General features: G+C 47.3%; 2 pseudogenes; one reads left to right on the forward strand and one right to left on the reverse strand.

The window, feature by feature from the left end:
• LOC147736565 (G2/M phase-specific E3 ubiquitin-protein ligase-like) overlaps nucleotides 1–20,502 on the forward strand; it is a 71,594-nt pseudogene extending 51,092 nt beyond the window's left edge.
• LOC147736566 (protein S100-A16 pseudogene) lies at nucleotides 19,353–20,095 on the reverse strand (annotated as a pseudogene).
• Nucleotides 20,503–22,027: the final 1,525 nt, after the last annotated feature.

Raw genomic sequence — 22,027 nt, forward strand, 5'->3', positions numbered from 1 at the left:
GAAACATTTTTTGGGCGGATCAACAGTGACACTGAAATCTGCCTTCGGTGTCGCAATGCTTGTTTGCTACAAATTTCCACTGTCCGAGTTGCAAACTCGGTAAGGTGTTCTATCACTATAACGAGTATTTTGTTCTATCCACCGCAACAATATCATTAAATAGATGCTATCCAGGAAATTACAGGCATAGCTACGAATAGTAAATCTGTGCTTCCCTGTATATGGTTACCTTGACTATATTTTAGAGTTAAAGATTCTATACACTAGGTTTGCAGGTTGGTAAAAATTAATATTTAGAAATACAATCCTTTCTACTCATAAAATAGATGGCCCATGGAGTACAGATTGACCTGTATTTAGGAGTGTAATCTATTCTTTGACATCTACTGTCACTTCCAGCCGCCACCTTCCAGTGACCTCCCACTGGTGAGCGTGAAGACTGCAGACATCAACAGCTACCAATCCTCATCTAATGCATAAAATAACAATTTATTATGCAAGGTGAGCCACGCCTGGCTGAAAGATAAAGCGCGGTTTATCGGGTCACATCCAAGAGCTCCACTGGGTTCACAGGTTGAAGTCGAAAATCTGCACCCAAATGGCTCAGAAACTCCACAGATCGCCCTCCAATAAATGCATTGCTCGGTTTGGTTAATTAGGCTCTGCAGCATGTGGAAGAAAAGCTGCAGGTTGTGAGCTACCTTGCTGCTAGGAAATCCTCACAAGACCCCAAGAGGAAGAGGCATGCCTTTGTCAGTGGCCTCCAGGAGCTAGCTTCAGTGTATCCCATTTAGACAGAACATTTTATGAACACAGCTTGGATATAGGGAACTGAAGGACCTTTAGAAATGCTTTTATATTATAATTTGACCAATAGTATAACTACTTAAAGTTAGGTATTCCTTATTCTCTATTGCAGTTTAAAGGAAGGGGTTAAAAACTCTGTGAGTTCCCCAGGCCATGGAAACTCATAAACATAATTTTGAAGAGGCATTCATTTGGCTAGAAAATGAAATCACCACTAATAACCTTAATGGAGTGTTTAACATTAAATTCAGTCCATCGGGCAGTAACAACTGATTATAGGAAGAACACATCATTGGTTACTGGAGAGATTACCTCCAAGATTGAGAATGCAAGTAAAAAATGCTCATTATTGTTGTATCCTGGTTTCAATGTGTTCATGCTCTGCCAGAGAGTTCCTCCTAGAATGATGTCACGTGGGATGTTGGAGGCCAGAGACTGCAGTTGGAGAAGGGCTGAGCAGCATGCTGGCTGCTCCTGGTGGGACTAGTCCTGGACTGACCATCTGTACTTGTAACTACTTTAATAAACACTCCTGAATACTACAACCTGCCTGGAGTTAATCACTACAATTATGTTACAGCTCAACTTATCCTGAGAGAAATCCATTGAAACTGAACATTACCACCTATTATGGCAAGCATGGTGTCTAAGAATACCCAAAGATACTGGAGAGAAAGAGTAATAAGGAGGGGCATACCTCCTCGTTTTATTTGCACAGGGTAAAATCTATTGTGAAGACATAAGGATAAATGCATCCAAAATTGCATGATATGTCTATTAACAATGCTGTTTTTAATGTGTAATTGAAGTGCCATGGCAGTAAAATGAAAGCAACCTCACTGTAATGATGATTCGTAAACTGCATCAAGGAAAAGTAATGAAAATAGATATAGAGCAGAATTGGGCCTGCTGTGTCTCTGACAGAGCATAGCCTGTGCACAGTAAAGATGGCTGCTACAACCGGTCTCAAGCCTTTGAGATGAGTTTATTGGCTGCCAGAATTGTTTGTAAAAACAATTCTGTGTGTGTGAAGGGGCAGAGAGGTTGAAGGATTCTGGTCCAGCAGCATGGAATACCCATGCTAACTCCATGTTGAACAGTGGGAAGTCTCCTATTAAAGGGAGGGGAAGGCCAACAGGATTGCGAAGATGGAAACATGCTCTCACGCAGGACTAGAAGTATTTTCTGGTTGTTAACAGCAGATACTCTTTATTTGACGATTTTTGGTGAAATGTTTCATAGCAAATCATCAGGGGTTTTAATTGTCCATATATCAACAGTTACTCACGTTTTCAGTTAGCAGATGGAAAAAAAGCAATCACATTTGTTGCAGTGATCGCTATTTTGATTCACATGTTTTTTGCTTCCTTTAGAGCTCACATGTTAAGCCACTTTAAATCACATTATGTGTTTTGTGAGCGATGCTAGCACAGTTCCACCATTTGGCCTTAATCCTCAAACATCAATAGCGTTTCTGCATGCGTGCGATAGCCAAGTCCAAATGTCTATGTTTCCAGAGGCGAACACCTATGGAAATGTGTTGGTCCTCCCCTTTCGATTTCCTATGAAGAATTTAAAATAAAATGGGCTTTGGATACTGAATTCACCTGGATTTGGGCGGGCCTAGTGATCATATTTAGATGATGGGTAGAATGCATACATATTTGGCGAAGTAGTTGTAGGCACGGAGGGTGGACCATGCTGTTGTCTAGCAAGGTGTGATAGTCTTGTGGAAGCTTGTGAAACTCAAGGGCCTTAGGCTTCTGCAAAATCATCTGATAGCACGGGGCTGGTCTTTGTGTCTTTAGAATAGCACATTTCTTTCCCTTCCTGGCTTGTTTGTCATGGCATATTAGAAAAGACTACTGAAAACCTTCATTTTCCTAAAACCTTGTCAATGTTTGTTGTTGCAATGATCAATAAAGTTTCTTCCTAAACTACCTAAAAATACATTCTAAATTTGTTGTTAATAAATGAAAATTCTTCAGATTGAGAGTTCTCGTTTTCAATTTTTAAGTATTACTTGTGTCAGTGTCAGACCCTGTTTGAGGGGCCACGGGGCAAGTAGGTGGCTAGTGGGCATGAGGCCGCTGATGTCCTGGGGTACAGTCACCTATGGCTCTGCAAACTGGGCCAAGAACAATCTCTTTAACACTTGACTCTCATTTGTAGCAATGGCAAGCATCACAGGCTTTTCAGCGAGGTAGTGTGAGGGTGTTCAAACTCAACATCTGCGGGGTGCCTGCCCCAGCCCGCAGAGGTTGCCGGCAGCTCTGTGGCCTGGTTGGAAATGTCAAATCACTGGGGGCGTGGCATTCCCCCATGACTGCCACATCATCTCAGGCTAGCAGCACTGCAAGAAGTGGCCGTGTGCACGCCTTACCGCCTGCTGGGAGTCAAGGTGAGGCAAAAGTGGAGGAGGCAGTCACGCAACGGTTCCCTGCAGGGGTTAGCAGCGGGAATAAAGAAAAAACCAACCAAACCACTTGCTATAACCAATGAATAGACTGGGAGGTTAATCAAGGTGGGACTGTGTGGCATAGGGAGATTCCCTTCTCCACTGGAGGAACCTCAGAATCAGGACTTTGCCCCAGGGGGTGCTATTATTAGTGGATGTGCAGAGGGTCTGCCGAAAGAAGGGCCACAAGGTAAAGACACAATTTGCCCACACGCCAGGAGCGGCCGAATACTGAGGCCAGGAAACACACACAGCAGCAAACCATTGGGTTCAGTGAACAGTGTCCACGCCGCCACCTACCTCTGAGGTGCACCGGCTGCTGCCAGAATTCCAACACCTAAGGGTGATCCACGACCTCCTCCACCACCAGTGATGGTCCAAGTGCCTCCTGTGCCATACTCGCATTCCTCTGTCACCCCGCTGCCACCTTTCAGCCAGCTAACTAACCCCGCTTCAGCTGCACCTCATTGGAAATTATAGCAGAGAAATGGATGGGGCCGTGAAACAATCGCTACTGATGCATTTTGGGGGCGATAAACTGTACGAAAGTTTCTAGACCTTATCCATTGCCGTGAAGACGGTGACTATGAAGCAGCTGTAGAAGCCCTAAAATAGACATTTTGACCCGCAGATGAATCCCGACTATGAGCACGTCAAGCTACGCTAAGCCAGAGTCAGTAGACATGTTCTACGCCTGGCTGCGGAGGTTTGCACGCACGTGCGTGAACATCGACCAACATGAGGAGATCCATGCCAGAAATTTAGGACTGTAAGTCCATCGCACTCCGCCAACCAGGGATGTCGTTGAGTGAAATTTTGATCCTTGCACGTTCACACAAACTCTCCAACAGCCGGACCGATGAAATGGAAGGAGCCAGGGCCAGGAACGCCAATACATCATCGTCTTGGTGAAATCTCCCATTAAAGAGGAAACAATAGACGCCACACAATGATGCCCGGGCACAATTCACCTGCGGATTACCCCGGGGAAAAGTCCCAAAAAGTGCAGATACTGCGTTTTCAACCATTGCCCGGCGAGAGTGCAAACATGCTTTAGGTGGGGCAAGATCAACCACTATGCTAGTGTTTACTGCGGTGGAAGAGTGCGGCTGAGAGGAGGTAGGTTGAGAAACGCACCACGACCCTTCGTTACTTGATGCTCAAAGGCCCCGTCAACCCAAGCGCAACCCCCACCCAAGGGGCCGCGGACATTTAGAGGATGAAGATGTTTTCGGGATCTCTTTAGCTGGACAAGAGGCGTCCCCCACCGATGTGCACAGTGTGTGTCAACAATGTCCCGATTCAAGCCCTAATCGACACTGGGGCATCAGTGAATGTTATGAACTTGAGTCACTATGAAAGCTTGGCCCCCTTCCTCCTCTCACCCTCAGCTCAGCCAGAATCTTCACCTACGGGGTATGGAGTCCCTACCTGTTGGGCACGATTGAGGTTGATGTCCCCAGTTCCGAACACGTCGTCAATACCAAATTCACATTACAGAAGGTCAAAAGGGCATGCTGCTTAGTTGCCACACCGCCAAAGACCTGGATCTCGTGTTCTTCGCGAAACAAATACACGACTCGCACATGTAAGAACTGCTCAACAAGTTCCCTGAACTGTTCCAAGGGCTTGAAAAGCTGAAGGACTACAAGGTAACTCTACACATGGACAAGACTATTAAACCCACGGCACGTCCCGTTCATCTCCTCCCACTAGTTGAGAAGGAGTAATAAGACCTGGAACGCCAAGGAGTAATCGAGAAGGCGTCAGGCCCCACCCTTTGTGTATTGCCCCTGGTCATCGCACTAAACCTAAACAGCCTGGGGCCACAGCCTGTGTAGACATGAGGCTGCCCAACCAGGCCATCAGGAGAGAACGACATGTGACCCCCAAAATGAACGACATTGTGGCAGACATGAACGGGGTGTAGTGGTTTTCAAGTTGGATCTGAACTTCGGTTACCACCAGTTGGAGATGGCACATGAAAGTTGTTACATCACAACGTTTTACATGCACGTGGGACTCTGGCGGTTCACCAGACTCAGCTTCAGCATCTTGTGAGCAGCAGAGGTGTTTCAGAATGCCATCATAGAAATCCTCTCAGGAATGGTGGGTGTCATAAAACTGAGTGATGACATTCTTATATATTCCCAAAGTACTGAAGGAACACCACGAACAACTGTGTGCCACACTACAGTGCCTGAAAGATTGTGCCCTCACCCTACAATGGAAGGAATGCTCTTTCTATCGTAATTCTATAGACTTCTTTGGATATGTGTTCTTACGCGAGGGTCTCCAAGTTTATCCCAGGAAAGCAGAAGATATCCGGAGTGCCACAAAACCCGACAGAGGGTCATAGTTTCCTCTGCATGGTTACGTACTGCGGAAGATTCATATCTAGCCTGGTCATGATGTCAGATCCATTGTGCCAACTCACGAAGATGAGCGTGCCCTGGTCATGGGGTCCCATGGAAGAGGTTGCGTTTAAGGCCATAAAGAAAGCACTATTGGACCAAACCACGATGGCCTATTTTCACCCATGGAAGAAAATCAAGCTGGTTGTGGACGCCAGCCCTGTGAGGCTTTGAGCCATTCTTCTGCAGGAAGATGCTTGAGGAGAGTACGTCCCAGTGGCCGCAGCGAGCCAGGTGCTACTTCAGACGGAAACCAGGTATCCCCTAAGAACATGAAACAATACATTTAGTACTCATGAATAATCATTACATAAAGAAAAAATGTTTCACTAGAAAAGTACATAAATCACATGAATTTAAACTGTGCAATAATCACATTACACCACAATTTGTGACGCGTTTCAAATTCCTGTTTAATTTAGGGATTTTCTTCAGGACAAATTGACTGGGTGTAATCTGTAATCATAAAAGACAAAGAACCATGTAATTAAAATTGAACCCTTCACTAGATTTGGTACAACTTTCTTTGATCTAAGTTATTTAAAAGGACAAAAGTACCTGAGCCTTTGCTTATACTTCAAGAGTTTCCTGTGTTTTAAACTGTTTTAGAACTCTGTGGATCAAAAAGGAGAAGATGGTGTTTATGTAGAAGCTGAGCTGTTTACTCTCTTTTTTTTAAAAATGAACTAACGAACTATCGAGCCACTTACTCGTTTGCTTTTCAAACTTCATGTTGAGCATTTTGAGGCTTTCTGGCTCAAAGAAGGGTTATTTTTTAAGTAATGCTGTTAAGATCTCTGAGGGGCCAGGCCTTAACCCGATTTCCTTATATTGTTTCAACATACTGGGCATATCTCTCATACATTTACCCTGCAATTTATTTTGTTGTTGTTTATTGTGCCTGGTGTTTTATATTATGTGTATATTTGCTCCTTTTATTCATTTTGTACCCTGTTTTATATCTGTTATGGTTGTTTATTTAACCAAGTAAAGAATGTATTACTTACTTACTCTTGGTGATACCACCAAAGCAAGAGTATGTGATATCTTCTTGATATGTTCAGGTCTCCATATTCCAAGAAGACAAAGTCTGAGGCACATAACTAGAGGGATACCAACTACCACTTGCAGTTGCCCCATCAGACTGCCCCAGAATTGCTACAGTTTACAGCACTGACTAATAATATACTAAAAGGGGCCGTCCTGACTACGTTTCTGCAAACAATCTGATACAGGAGAGTACATAAGCATCAGCATCCTGGATTAATACACTCAGTGTGGAATTTTTATTTGCACTACCTAAAAACCCACCGACAACACTTTTGGGTACGTAAGAGCCTTTTGCTATTCACCTTTAGTATAATTTTGCAGCGTGAATCTTTTTGGATTCACTATGCTGTGCATATTCCGCGGTCTTGTGGTTGGGTCCGGATTTGTAGTCTTTTCTTTTTTTTTTTTTTTTTTTTGTAGCCCAGGTAGCCTCGGGTGCATTTCCAGTGACGTCGGCATGCTTCCTGCGGAAGTTCCTACTCTTGGGGGCCATCTTCAGATTCTTTTTTCCGCGTCGGGTCTGGATCGTTCCCGTTGGGCTCCAGACATTTTTGGAGAAAGTACAAGGAAAAGACTGAAATTGGAGAAGGAATTCACCAGAAGACAACGGAAGACTTCGCCGATCACTGACCAGCGAAGACGAAGGAGAAATCATCGAGAACTTTGACAATCGTCGACGTCCACGCGGCCAGGGAGGCCCTGAGCACTCGATGATGGACAACACGCTGTTCAAGTTCTGCCGTAACTGCCACCACAAGTACGCGCAGAAGGACCAACACCCGTCTTGCAACCTTTGCCTACCGGTAGACCACGGAAGCGAGGACTGCAACGCCTGCTCCGCCTTCGCCCCGAAGACCCTTCGTGTGAGAGCGAGCCAGAGGGTAGCGCACGCCACCCTGCAGGGAAAAGCCCCGACGCCATCGCTGTACGAGCTGGGGATGTCTTCAGAGGAAGAGGACAACGCTGCCGCCGAAGACGACAGCTACACGGTCGTAGAGACCGATTACACAAAGACTTCTGATAAGGTAGGAGACTCTTCGTTCCCCAAGAACCAGAGAGACTATGAGTCTCGAAAAAATGAGGGCAAGGCCCCGAAAGCGCCGACGCAGAAACACCTGGTGTCCGCGACTACTCACAGGCCCAGCGGATCCTCTGAGAAGGAGTCCCCGGCGCCGAGAGCTGTTGAACAGCAGAAGTCGTCGAAAATCGCCCCCGAAAGGGACCGATCGATGCCGAGGGAGAAAGACCCTAAGGCCCCGATGCCGTCCAAGGACCCGAAACCCAGTTCGCCGTCCAAGTCTCCGGTGCCAAAAATCTTGGCGCCGAGCCAAACGCCGAAGAGAGCGGCCGAACCACCCGGCGCGGATCACGCGGCCGAGATGGAGAAGAAAAGAAGGCGCCTCGAAGCCGAAATGGAAAACATCTTGCAGCGGAAGAAAGATTTCGACGCCAAGATGAAAACCTTCACGATTCCCCACAAGACCAAGCCACCCGTGGTGGAGCTGGTCGAGGAGGAAGACGAAAACGTCGGGGAACATGACCCGGGCGTCGAAATGGTCGACGACCAGGAAGATGACGAGAACCCCTACGAGAGTTACAACTATGGGGAAGAAGAGGACAGCAGGATGGACGCCGAGTCAGCCACCTCTGAGCCGCAGGAGGAGGATTACCTGGATGTCGACACCGAAAGCCCGGAGGAGGCGGTCGACACATATCCCGCGAGGCCATCGCTGCCGGACAACATCGGGGCCTACAACTCGGTGATAAGGTCTGTGGCAGCAGCTTTTAAACTCAAACTCGACGAAGAGAAGCAGAAAGCAGACTTTCTTCTCGAGACATTACTCCCCACGCAAACAAGGAGCCAGTATCTGCCAATGCTCGAAAGCGTCTTGGCTCAGGGGATGAAAGCGTTCAGGGAGCCCGCAACATGCAAAGCAGTCACTCCCAGAACGGAGAAGAAGTACAAGCATTCCTCAAAAGACCCAGCCTACATTCAGGGCATGGTCTCAGCGGACTCCATCATCACGGCCACAGCAAGGAAGAGGGCTAACGTGCCCACTTCTTCTGGACCACCACCTGATAAGGAGAGCAAAAGGATGGACCTAGTGGGCAGAAGGATCGAACGGAATGCCACGACCCAATGGCGCATGGCTAATTCCAATGCCCTCATAAACAGGCACATGTACCAGATCATGGAGGAGCTGGGACAGCTGGTGAAAGACCTGCCCCAGGAGGCCAGGCAGAAGGTCGAGAAACTGGTGGAAGACGGGAAGAATGCAGCAAATACCCTGGATGGAGTAGACACCGCCAGCAGGCTCATGATGATGGGTGTCACTGAAAGAAGACACGCCTGGCTCAGGGTTTCGGGCTTCAAACCAGAGGTGCAACACAGCATCTTGAACACACCGTTCAACGGCGAGACGCTGTTCGGAACAGCAGTTGATGAAAAACTCAGTCAACTAAAGAAGGACAATGAAACTGAAAGATCCATGGGAGCATTGCAGTTCAGAGGCAACAAAAGGGGCACCCAGTCACGGAGGCCCAGCGGGAGGGGTGGAAACCAGCCAGGTACATCACACCAGGCTTTCCAACAGACGCAAGAGATTCTATCAAAAAAAGTGAGTGAAGTGATGATTTTAATTTTAATTTTTACTATTAGAAGTGGTACTAGGCTCTCTCTTAGAAGTGAAAAGATGAGAGCACAATGTGCTTGTTAAAATACCCCTCACACACTAAAAAACCGTTAGTGTCATGCTTCATCATAGGGGTCTTCCCGCCCCTATGACGGGGCGTGCTACGACCAGACGACTACGCGTGAGCACTTAAGTTGTGACAGAGGCTATGTGTGGGTGCATGGGTATCAGTGAGAGTGTAGGGACCTAACACTAGTGAGTGTGAAAAAAAGTCAAAAAGTTAAAAATTCCCTGGCATAGTAGAAAAAAATATACTTTATTAACTTCTCTAGCTGGGAACATTAAGAAGGGGTTGTGAGGTAGAGCAATTAGCTTGCTACCTAGTCGACATGTTTCGTAAGCAGTCCCCTACTGCTTACTCATCAGGACCAAATAGTGATCCCTACTTATAAGTACTCAGTTCTATCAAGATATGCCTACTGTCCTACAAACAATTCAGCAAAAATCGGCTGACTGTTTGAGCTTCGGGGCATGAGTTGGCCCAAGTGAAGCAAAACCAATTCAATAAAAAATGGACCCGATGTGGTCTCTGTAAAGGAAAAGAGAAAGAAAGAAACCAACATGTATGCGTGAATTAGCATCACAATCTGAATGGGAATGCAAACAGATAATTGTATACCACAGTGGTGGAAAAATCGCCTTATATCTTAAAAAGCGATCATGTACCTGTATGAAATCAAACAGGTAAGAACATTACATCTATCGAGCTCAGCTGTCTGTAGCCAAAGTTTATCTCGTTAGGAACATATAGTGACCTCTCGATATGGCTACACTATCAACTCATCGTACACCTACCAGGGAAGGAGAACATTCAAGCAGACTGGCTCAGCAGACAGACATCGGCATCCCACGAGTGGGAGCTCAATGCTAAGGAGACAAGGTGGTTGTTCAACAGGTGGGGAACGCCATCAGTGGACCTGTTTGCAACACGCCAGAAAGCAAAATGCCAAAACTTCGCATCCAGACAACCCGAAGAGGGGTCCCTGGGGAATGCCCTATGGATAGATTGGTCCTGGACATTTGCTTACGCTTTTCCCCCGATACCACTGATGCATAGAGTACTGAGCAAGTGCAGAGCGAGCAACATGACCCTGATACTGGTCGCGCCACAGTGGGCCAGGCAGACATGGTACTCGCAGATCATGGAGATGACACAGAGTGCACCCCACATATTCGGCAGGAGAAGGTACTGCACCCAGAGCCAGAGAGCCTGAGCCTAGTGGCATGGCTCCTGAGGACATAGCGTTCGCACACTTGAGACTGCCAGAAAGCACCCTCAGGGTCCTTCGGGAGGCACGAAGGCCCAGCACACGGAAGTGCTATGTTGCAAAATGGAAAAGATTCACGATGTGGTGCAGGAAAGAAAGGCTTCACAATAAAATGAAGAAGGACTCCACAGTGCTAAAATACCTGACTCACTTACTGGAAAAGAACCTCAGCTCGTCCTCCTTGAGAGTTCACTTGGCAGCGATAGTCTCCTACACAAGGGGTGAGATGGGCAGGAGCTTCTTCACATCACAGGTTGTGAAGAGATTCCTGGAAGGAGCGAAGAGGATCGCACCACCCAAGCGTGTGCCGCCACCGGCATGGAACTTGAACATAGTCCTAACGGAACTCATGAAGGAGCCCTTTGAACCGCTCCACAAGGCCTCACTAAAAATGCTAACTATGAAAACAGCTTTCCTGGTTTTCAATAACGTCCTTACGCAGAGTAAGCGAGCTTCAAGCACTAACGCTACAGGAACCCTACATACAAATACACAATGATAGGGTTGTGATGAGGACCGACCCACACTTCATGCCAAAGGTGGTGTCCAAATTCCACATGAACCAGTCCATACAGATACCAAGTTTTTTTCCAAAAACCAACCACTAGCGCAGAGCGAGCTCTGCACACCCTAGACGCCAGAAGGGCGGTCATGCACTACATTGAGAGGACAAAGCGACACAGGAAAACAAAACAGTTCTTTGTGTCATTCGCCAACAGTTTCATGGGCAAGGCAGTAACCAAAAACACTATTGCACGATGGATCGCACAAACAATTCAACTCTGCCACAAAAGGGCAGGGCAAGAACTAGTAGAGGGGGCACGTGCCCACTCCACTAGGTAAAAGGGTGCTACAATAGCCTTCCTGGCTAACACACCCATACAAGACATATGCCTGGTGGCAACATGGGCTTCGGTGCACACGTTCACGAAGCACTACTGCGTGGATATTCAGATGATCAAGGAAGCACAAGTCGGACAAAAGGTGCTCCAGCACATATTCAATAACCAACGCTCATCTTCCACCCAGTCGCCACAGAAATGAGAAACCGCTACAAAATCTATGCACAGCATAGTGAATCCAGAAAGATTCACGCTGCAAAACAAATAGTTTCTTACCTGTCGGTGTAGTTTTGCAGCTTGAAGATCTTTCTGGATTCACTAGCGAACCCACCCACCTCCGCCAGAAAGATGAGGCTGGAGAGGGAAGAGGTGGTCAAAAAAAAAAGGAAAAAAAAAAAAAGAAGTAGAAAGGACTTTAAGTACAAAGCGGTTAAAAATTTCACCTAAATAGAACATTGTCATCACTTCGGAAATGAAAGAAACACGGAAAAAAGAATCCGAAGATGGCGCCCAAGAGTGGGAGCTTCCGCAGGAAGCATGCCGACGTCACCGGAAATGCACCCGAGGAGGTGTGACGCCGACGCCCACCTGGGCTACAAAAAAAAAAAAAAAAACAAAGAAAAGACTACGAATCCGGACCCAACCACAAGACCGCGGAATATGCACAGCATAGTGAATCCAGAAAGATCTTCAAGCTGCAAAACTACACCGACAGGTAAGAAACTATTCGTTCTCTCTCACCTGTTCCCCATTGGTGTTCCATTCTGAGTGTAACTAGTGTAAAACTACAGAAGCATTAACTACAGTAACAGTTAATACTGTTTTAGTCTATTTACTGTTACACTTTTATTAATATTAAACTTATTAAACAAATATTTTTATGCAGCAGATGGCCAAGCCACTTTATTCTGCATCAATATGGTTTGTTGCTGTTTTTTATAGTAAAAATGTTTCTATTTAATCAAAATATCACATTCTTACATTTTCCATAAATTGAGGATGCTTCCTCTCTTGAAAATCTTCAAGGATTGATTTAAAAACGCAGCACAATTCTACGTGTAGCGGGTTGGTTTCATCCATTAAAATCTCAGAATGATAAGAGAATGATAAGAGAGAACTACTGGAAGATTTCATCAATTGGTCCATTGTGGGGAGGGCTCTCCAATGTTATATTGTGGCATAGTTTCTTTCCCACAGGTTGAACTTTGTCGTGTGGTTTGCGAATTCCCACAGGTTGGACTTTCCTTTGTTTTCATTTTTCCCCAAGTTTGGGAGGGATGTAGTGTCCAGCAGGAAACGGTCTAGTTGTTTTCTGTATGCCCTACACTGTGCACCACCCACCACAGACGTCACTGGTCAGGTGACACTGCCTTAATAAAAGTGGCCGAGCGCACATGCTCTGGGCCAGTTGCACCATGTAGCCCACTGTGTCTGCGTCAGTGATTGCGAGCATGATGGCCCAGGGCCCCCATCAATACATTGGCGACGAGGAGGGCGGACGCTAGACACGCATGCCGCAGATAAAAGAAAAACCCCGGAAAGAAGAAGGGAAGTGCCCATGTGCAGGGCACCCTCCCAGGGAAGCGGCGCCGTCCGCCAAAAGGCCTGCAGGGCGTAAGCCGAGCCCCGGGCCTGCCTGCAGACAAGAAGGTGACCGGGAGCCTACCCCACACCTTCTGAGCCAAGCCTGCACGGCACCTGCGTGGGGTGAAGAGGAGCAGACCGACCGGAGCCCACCCACGTCGGCCGCGAGAGAGTGACCCCCACAGAGTGAAGAGCGGACCGTCCGGAGCCCACCCGCGTCGGCCGCGACTGAGCCCCCCCTGCCTGGGGTGAAGAGAGAGCCGTGCAGAGCCCACCTGCATCGTCCGCCACCGAGCCGAAACTGGATGCTCCACAGAAGCGGCAACCACGGTGAGACACCGCGGAGCCCACCCGCGTGAAAAGTGAAGGCCCGTCGGCCGAAGGTGAGCCCAAGCACCGAAAGCGGAGCCCACTCGCTATAAACTGTACGCGTTGCCCCTTAATATAGCAAGACTCGCGGAGCCCACCCGCGGCCTGCTTGCATCGTCCTTTGTCCCCCGCCGTGCAGCGTGTGCAATGTGAGGCTGCGGCGGCGGGGTTAATGAATTTCGGCGGGAAGCGCCAGCAGCGTGTGGAGAGCTAAGGGGCACTGGACACTGAAGCGGAGCTCACCCGTGATGTGAGGAACCTCTGCCTGCCAGGTATCAAGCAATCTTGGGTCCCAGCTACAGCGCCCTACCCCCTCCCACGTGCGCGGCCACCGAAATGGTGTGTGGCGGCGGGGGAAGGTGAAGACGAGAGGGCAAAAGCCCCGCAGGGCTGGGTGATCCCGGGCAGCCCCAGGGACTCACAGCTGGGGACGGGAGCGACGCAAGCCCCCACCCGCGCAGTGAGCCGCCCTGAAGCGCTGCACAGCAAAAGGGCTCACCAGCATCTAGGCGAGTGCCCCAAATGGTGCGTGGACCTTCCCCACCCTGCGCGAGGAATGAGCCGGCGGCAGTGAGGGGGGGGCCGAAAACGGGACAGAAAAAATAGATATGAAGCATAGTTGGGTCTGCTGTGTCTCTGACAGAGCATAGCCTTTGGTAAGTGTAGATGGCAGATACCTTCAATCTAAAGCCTTTGAGGTGAGTTTATTGGCCTACCGGCATTGGTGTGTGTGTGTGTGTGAGAGAGAGAGAGAGGGAGAGAGAAGGGGCAGGGAAACTTCCAGATTCAGGTCTAGCAGCAAGGAATAGCCATGCCTACTCCATGTTCAACAATGGGAAGTCTTCTATTAAAGGGAGGGTAAGACCTGCATCGTCCGCCACCGAGCCGAAACTGGATGCCCTAGAGAAGCGGCAACCACGGTGAGACACCGCGGAGCCGACCCGCGTGAAAAGTGAAGGCCCGTCGGCCGAAGGTGAGCCCAAGCACCGAAAGCGGAGCCCACTCGCTATAAACTGTACGCGTTGCCCCTTAATATAGCAAGACTCGCGGAGCCCACCCGCGGCCTGCTTGCATCGTCCTTTGTCCCCCGCCGTGCAGCGTGCGCAATGTGAGGCTGCGGCGGCGGGGTTAATGAATTTCGGCGGGAAGCGCCAGCAGCGTGTGGAGAGCTAAGGGGCCCTGGACACTGAAGCGGAGCTCACCCGTGATGTGAGGAACCTCTGCCTGCCAGGTATCAAGCAATCTTGGGTCCCAGCTACAGCGCCCTACCCCCTCCCACGTGCGCGGCCACCGAAATGGTGTGTGGCGGCGGGGGAAGGTGAAGACGAGAGGGCAAAAGCCCCGCAGGGCTGGGTGATCACGGGCAGCCCCAGTGACTCACCGCTGGGGACGGGAGCGACGCAAGCCCCCACCCGCGCAGTGAGCCGCCCTGAAGCGCTGCACAGCAAAAGGGCTCACCGGCATCTAGGCGAGTGCCCCAAATGGTGCGTGGACCTTCCCCACCCTGCGCGAGGAATGAGCCGGCGGCAGTGAGGGGGGGGCCGAAAACGGGACAGAAAAAATAGATATGAAGCATAGTTGGGTCTGCTGTGTCTCTGACAGAGCATAGCCTTTGGTAAGTGTAGATGGCAGATACCTTCAATCTAAAGCCTTTGAGGTGAGTTTATTGGCCTACCGGCATTGGTGTGTGTGTGTGTGTGTGTGTGACAGAGAGAGGGAGAGAGAAGGGGCAGAGAAACTTCCAGATTCAGGTCTAGCAGCAAGGAATAGCCATGCCTACTCCATGTTCAACAATGGGAAGTCTTCTATTAAAGGGAGGGTAAGGCCAGCAGGATTGCGGAGACGGAAACATGCTCTCATGCCAGGACTAGAGGTTTTCTCTGTGATCAATAGCAGATAATCTAGATTTGATGAGTTTTTCGTTAAATGACGTACAGCAAATCATTAGTGGCTTTAATTGTTCATGTATCAACTGTTACTCAAGATTTCATTTAGAAAATGAAAAAAAAACAATCACAATTGTTGCAGCAATTGCTAGTTTGCCTCTCATTATTTATTCTTCTCCTACCTGGCGGCCAAGACATGGAACTCCCTCCCCATCCACCTTCGGCTGACCCAGGACCACCTCGCCTTCAGGTGACAACTCAAGACCTGGCTGTTCGAGCAGTAGCGGCCCCCTTCCCCCAAGCGCCTTGAGACCCTTCCGGCTGAGTAGCGCGCTATACAAGTGCTATGATTGATTGATTGATTCTTCATTTAACCTCATAGCTCGCATGTTAAGCCAAATGAAAAGACAATCTGTGATTTGTGACTGGTGCTAACACAGTTCCACCATTTGACTTTAATCCTCAACCATCAGTAGAATTGTGCATGCATGCGATGGCCAAGTACAAATGTCTATGTTTCCCGAGTTGAACACCTGTGGAAATGTGCTGCGCGTCCCCCTTCCAACGTCCTATGAGGAATGTATAACAAACATGGACTTTGGGATACTGACTTCACCTGGATTTACGCTGGTCTAGTGATCATATTTAGATGATGGGTAGAATGCATACATATTTGACGAAGTAGTAAGAGATATGGAGGGTTGATCATGCTGATGTGTAGGAAGGTGTGATAGTCTTGTGGAAGCTCATGAAATCCAAGGACCTTAGGCTTCTGCAAAATCATCTGATAGCACGGGCAGGATTCTGTGCCGTCAGATTAGCACATTTCGTTCTCTTCCTGGCTCGTTTGTCAAGGCATATTAGAAAACACTATTGAAAACATTATTTTCCTGAAACTCTGCCAATGTTTGTTGTTGCAATTGAGGTTCTGTAAATTACGAATTCGTTCGTGCTCAGCCTCCATTTTGTGATCGCCGCCATTTTATGTTGCCCTCACTAAGGCAGCTCGGCGAACGCAATGTTTTTGTCGTTTCTGCCTTTGCGTGTCAGGTGGTGGTGCTTATGTTTAATAATGAGTGTCAGGGTCTGGCCGAGTACACTAATTCCTGTCTGAGCTGATTAATCCCCGTACGGACTACATGTTGGCTCACACCATTGTTTCCTTTAAGTTATCTTATCTGCTGTCCTTTGCTACATGTCTCATGCATTCTCCTGCCCTTCTACAACACGCAGCTGTGTTTTCTCTACTTGTAAATCGAATTGTGTGGATTCATTTGTAATTTACTTAAGGGGTCGAGTGACAAACGGAACCTGGAATTTGAGTTGCCTTAGTCTTAAAACATTGTCTATAACGTTTGCCTATAGCTCATGCTCTCGTGTGATTGCATTTTTGCATTGTATTGTATCGTATATAAACCTGTGCGCCACGGAGTTAAGTGGCAGTCTCTTTTGAACCTCGTTGAACCGAAGACTTCTAAGACCACTGTACTAGCTGCAGCTAATAAATACCATCTTTTACGCCAGACGAAGAGTCCGTGTCTCTGTTTTGACAAGGCAGGTGAATCCCGGGGATTTCAGGCGTACCATGCACCGCCGGGCCTTAAGGCAGCGGTTCTCCACAATGATCAATAAAGTTATTTCCTAAACTACCTATACCAATATATTCTAGATTGGTTGTCAATAAATAAAATATCTTCAGATTGACAGAGTTCTCATTTCATCTTTTTTGTGTTTCTTGTATCAGACCCTGTTTGGGTGGTCAGGGGGCAAGGAGGGGCTAATGGGCATGAGACCTGCGGTCATTTGCCTCTGTTAAGGGGTACAGTCACCTATGGCTCTGCATATTAGGCCAAGTACAATATGTTTAACACTTGACTCTCCGTTGTAGCAACGCAAGCAGCCACAGGCTTCTCAGGGAGGCAGTGTGAAGGTGAGCAAACTCAGAACTCATCAGTTGGCCTGAAGTGCAATAACTGATCATCCAACTCAGTTATTACCAGTGTTCCAGATTTATTCTACCATTTCTACCCATCACTTCTTGGGCATAATTTATTTTTTTACCTGTGGCAGACTAGTAGGTTTAGTTAATCACCGTGGGGAACATACCATGAATATATGTAGTGATTGTGTGCATTTTCTACAAAAAAGCCCAAAAATTACAAAACAAATGAATTTGGAGTCTAAGCCATGTTGTCAGAAGACTGGTTGGCTACTGTATTTCCCAATGATGCAAACACAACAGGTGATGGACAGAATGTGGATCAATGTCACACACTCACCCCAGTCCAAAGATCTGGGCCCAAATCCATCGTTTTTTTGCACTCCACACCACCCTGGGTTAGACAATGGCGATATGCAAATCAGCTCTGACCCTGTGCCCCATGGGAACAGTCCAGCCCATATCGCCATTGTCTAACCCAGGGTGGTGTGGAGTGCAAAAAAACGATGGATTTGGGCCCAGATCTTTGGACTGGGATGAGTGTGTGACATTGATCCACATTCGGTCCATCACCTGTTGTGTTTGCATATTCCGCCCTTAGTGCGCTGGGGATGCCCAGACGTGGGTCCCAGGCTCTCCACACCACTGGAGTCAAGCTAGCCGGGCTGATGAGAGGTGTTACCTCGAAACCGGTCTGGTCCTCGGATGCTTGATTCCGTTCTGGGAAGGACATGGCTTTTGTAGTTCGGACTGGACTGTTCCCATGGGGCACAGGGTCAGAGCTGATTTGCATATCGCCATTGTCTAACCCAGGGTGGTGTGGAGTGCAAAAAAACGATGGATTTGGGCCCAGATCTTTGGACTGGGATGAGTGTGTGACATTGATCCACATTCGGTCCATCACCTGTTGTGTTTGCATATTTCCCAATGAAGCAACATTACCTGAACACGTTGCTCCTCCCTAAAGGGCTCAGAGGCCTCCTTTGGATTCAAATTCTTTTCAGACAAAACAAATAGTTTTGAAGATGTGGACCAAGCAGAATATTGAGGGCAATGCGTTTACAATGCAAAAGAGGATGGTTGGTCACACCAACCTAAAAAAAAAAAATGAAGCCAATAAAAAGGTTGAAGTTCATTAGCTTTAGAGACCTTAGAATACAAATACCAAGCTGGCCATGATTATTTATTTATTTAAAGGTTTATATAACAATGGCTGGACCCAAGAGTATCAGAGCGCTTTACAGGTTTTGGAAATACAGAATTTCAATTACACTTTAGTACAGTGAGGTAATGAAATAGAAAGATAGTACTGGAGGAAAGCAAAGTTTGTTAGTGTGACAGGAGAGGAGATGGCGAGAGAGTGAAGGACATCAGTGGAGGGTGAGGTGTGAGGGGAAAGTAAGTGGACGATGATAGGCATTACCCAAAGAATAAAGAAGGGTGGAGTGGAGGGGATCAAAATGAAAGAATAGAATAGGGGGGATGGAGTGATAGAATATCGGCCCAGAGGCAATGAAAACGTCAGCTATAAGGACATGTTAACTTAGAACATTCATCCCCAAGATCTGCGACATCAAAACAGACTATGTTTTGAGGAAGATTTACTTTCAGCATTTGTAATGCTATCAAATAAAAATAGGATTAGAAACAGAGTAGCAAACTCTTTCCTCGCAGTTAGAAATGATGGAATGACTGTATCGGAAATTCACCTGGACCCAAGAAAGTTGGATCTGAACTGAACTAAAAATATGTGCAAAACAGAAATTTTATTTATTCATGCAGACATTGGTCACATCTACCCATCATTAAGAACACAATGGTTGATTGTTGTTTGCAGAAGCAAACCTACCCTTGCTAAATACGAGCCTAGGAATACATTTTGGAATCAGTGATAGCTGGATTCTTTCAGCAATATATCAAAGTCTTGGGTTAGAAATACTGCTTGGAGTGCCAAGACAGCTGGTCATATGTAACTTTATCCAGCCACATGACCATATCAGGTGACGGGTTCTGCGGCTCCTCCACTAACCAATTTCCTGGTTCTAGACGGCCATTTATTGACTGAGTTTCTATGCAATCTCACTCACAAGAGTCCAGTACTCCTCAAAGCTGATCTTCCCTTCATCGTTTGCATCTGGCGATTTGATCAGTTTGTCAACTTCTTCTTTGCTTTGTGTGTTCAAAAGGATGTGGCTTAGCTTCGCACCCACCATCTTACAGAAATCTTTCTTGTTCCTCTTGTCCTTCTTCCCAGCTTACAGGTAGAGGTTTTTCACCAGAACTTCTATGGATAGCTCCAAATCACTGCAATGCGAAGCAATGACTGCACTGCTCCCCTGAGCAGCATCGGCTCCCAGGGACCACGTCTCTCCAGTGGCCCAGCACAGTCAGACCATCCTCACCCGGCTCGGAGGTGCGATCCCAGCACGCTGTCATGGGGTGAGCCGCATGGGTTCCATTTTCGAGTTTGCCAGTGAGCCAGGGAGTGGGAAGGAGGCCTCCTACCCTGGAAGCGCTTTTCCTACCCTAAGTGAAACATATGTGCTGAGCCCTCCCTGATCCCACCTCCTGCAGGTGTTTACCTGTGTGTGAGCCCCGCTCCCACCTTCCTCTTCCTCTGTGTGTGTGTGTGTGTGTGCATGCATGTGTGTGTGAGTGTGTGAGTGTGTATGTGTGTGGGTGTTCATGCGTGTGTGTGTGTGTGTCTGAGAGAGAGAGAGTGAGAGAGAGAGAGAAGGGGCAGAAAAAAGTATTAGATTCACGTCTATCAGCATGGAATACCCATGCTTACTCCATGTTAAACAGTGGGGAGCCTTCTATTAAAAGGAGGGGAAGGCGAGTAGGATTGTGAGATGGAAACATGCTCTCACGTCAGGACTAGAAGTGTTGTCTGTTGTTAATAGTGGGTAATCTAGATTTGATGATTTGTTTTGTTAAATGATGCACAGCAAATCAACAGCAGCTATGTTCATGAATCATCTGTTACTCAAGTTTTCATTAAAAACAATCACAAATGTTGCAGCAATCGTTATTTTGCTGATTTGACTCTCATGTTTTATTCTTCCTTTAGAGCTTGCATGTTTAGCCAAATTAAAAGATATTCTGTGTTTTGTGACTGGTGCTAACACAGTTCCACCACTTGGCTATCAACGCGCCTGCCATGGATGGTTTTCGATTACAAGCTGGCCTTGACTGTTGGACACAATCGAGCATTTGACATAACCCTGAGGATCATGTTTTCCAGATTGTAGTATCCGCCACTCGCTGGCTATGCGTTTCATGATTCCCCTGACAAAGGGCATTTGTAATGCCCAAGATGTATTGGGATCGGCGGTATTGATGTACCATCTTAGGTTATCATCGAATGTAGTACTTTGAAGAGTACCATTACTTTCACATTGCTTGAAAAAGTAATCGACTGAGCAAGATCCAGCGTACTAATCATCTTTTGGACTATGGACAGTGTCACTTATTTATTATTCACGCTCAGTGTTAGAATTATTGTCACACCATGATGAACATTTTTCATTTTGTGTTGTTGGAATCTTTCACACTTTTATAGTGATTTATGGTAGTGCACCCAGTGTCTAGGACACACGTCCCAGTTTTTTCTTTTTCCAAGCCAAATTAAAAGGCATTTTGTGTTTTGTGACTGGTGCTAACACATTTCCACCACTTGGTTTTAATCCTCAACCACCAGTCGAATGTTTGCATGCATGCGATGGCCAAGTACAAATGTCTATGTTTCTCGAGGTGAACACCTGTGGAAATGTGTTGTGCCTCCCCCTTTCAACATCCTATTAAGAATGCAAAACAAACATGGACTTTGGGATACTGAATTCGCCTGGATTTGGGCAGGCCTCGTGGTCATATTTAGATGACTGGTAGAATGCATACATATTTGACGAAGTACGTATAGATACAGAGGGTTGACCATGCTGATGTGCAAGAAGGTGTCTTGTGGAAGCTTGTGAAACTGAAGGGCCTTAGGCTTCTGCAAAATTACCTGATAGCACAGGGCAGTTCTCTGTGCCTTTAGAAAAGCACATTTATTTCCCTACTGGCTTGTCTGTTATGGCATATTAGAAAGTACTACTGAAAACCTTATTGCTTTAGTTTGCTTAGGAAAAAGAATGTTATACACGGGGGGCATGGCTTAGCGCCCGTGGGAGATGGCGGTGCCGGCGTGAGCGCTCCGCTACGGCTGGGATTCTCTGGCTGAACCGCGTCGGATTTTCCATCGCCGAAGGAAGATTTAGCCGTCGGAAAGCATCCCGAGCAGAATGTGTTCCCTCGCTTGAGCTTTTATGCTCCTACTCGGCATGAACCAGGTGACGCTGTTTGTACTGCGGTTCTGTGACGGCCGCGGCCGCCATTTTGTGTAATTACTTTACACGGCGCTCCTCACAGCTGCTTTATCGGTGCTTCAAGAACACTTATTTCTATGCTTGGCAACGCTCCTGCTCCTCATGGTGGGCCCCATATGTTCACTAAATGACTGCTCACGTCTCCTATAACGGCCCCTGATATTTCTAAGAGGCATTTATCTGTTTTTTTCTCCTCTGCGCACCAGCGGCCATTTTGTTGATTCAATGTCTTCATTGGTTTTTGACACAATTCTGCCAGTGCAGCAAAGCTCATTCTGCTTCACTTTTGCATTCTAAAGGTTTTTTCTCTTATGATTAAAAGACTCTCTCATTCAATTGGAAGCAACTTT

The sequence above is a fragment of the Lissotriton vulgaris genome, chromosome 1_2, assembly GCF_964263255.1.
Source record: "Lissotriton vulgaris chromosome 1_2, aLisVul1.2, whole genome shotgun sequence".
In the NCBI taxonomy this organism is placed as follows: domain Eukaryota; kingdom Metazoa; phylum Chordata; class Amphibia; order Caudata; family Salamandridae; genus Lissotriton; species Lissotriton vulgaris.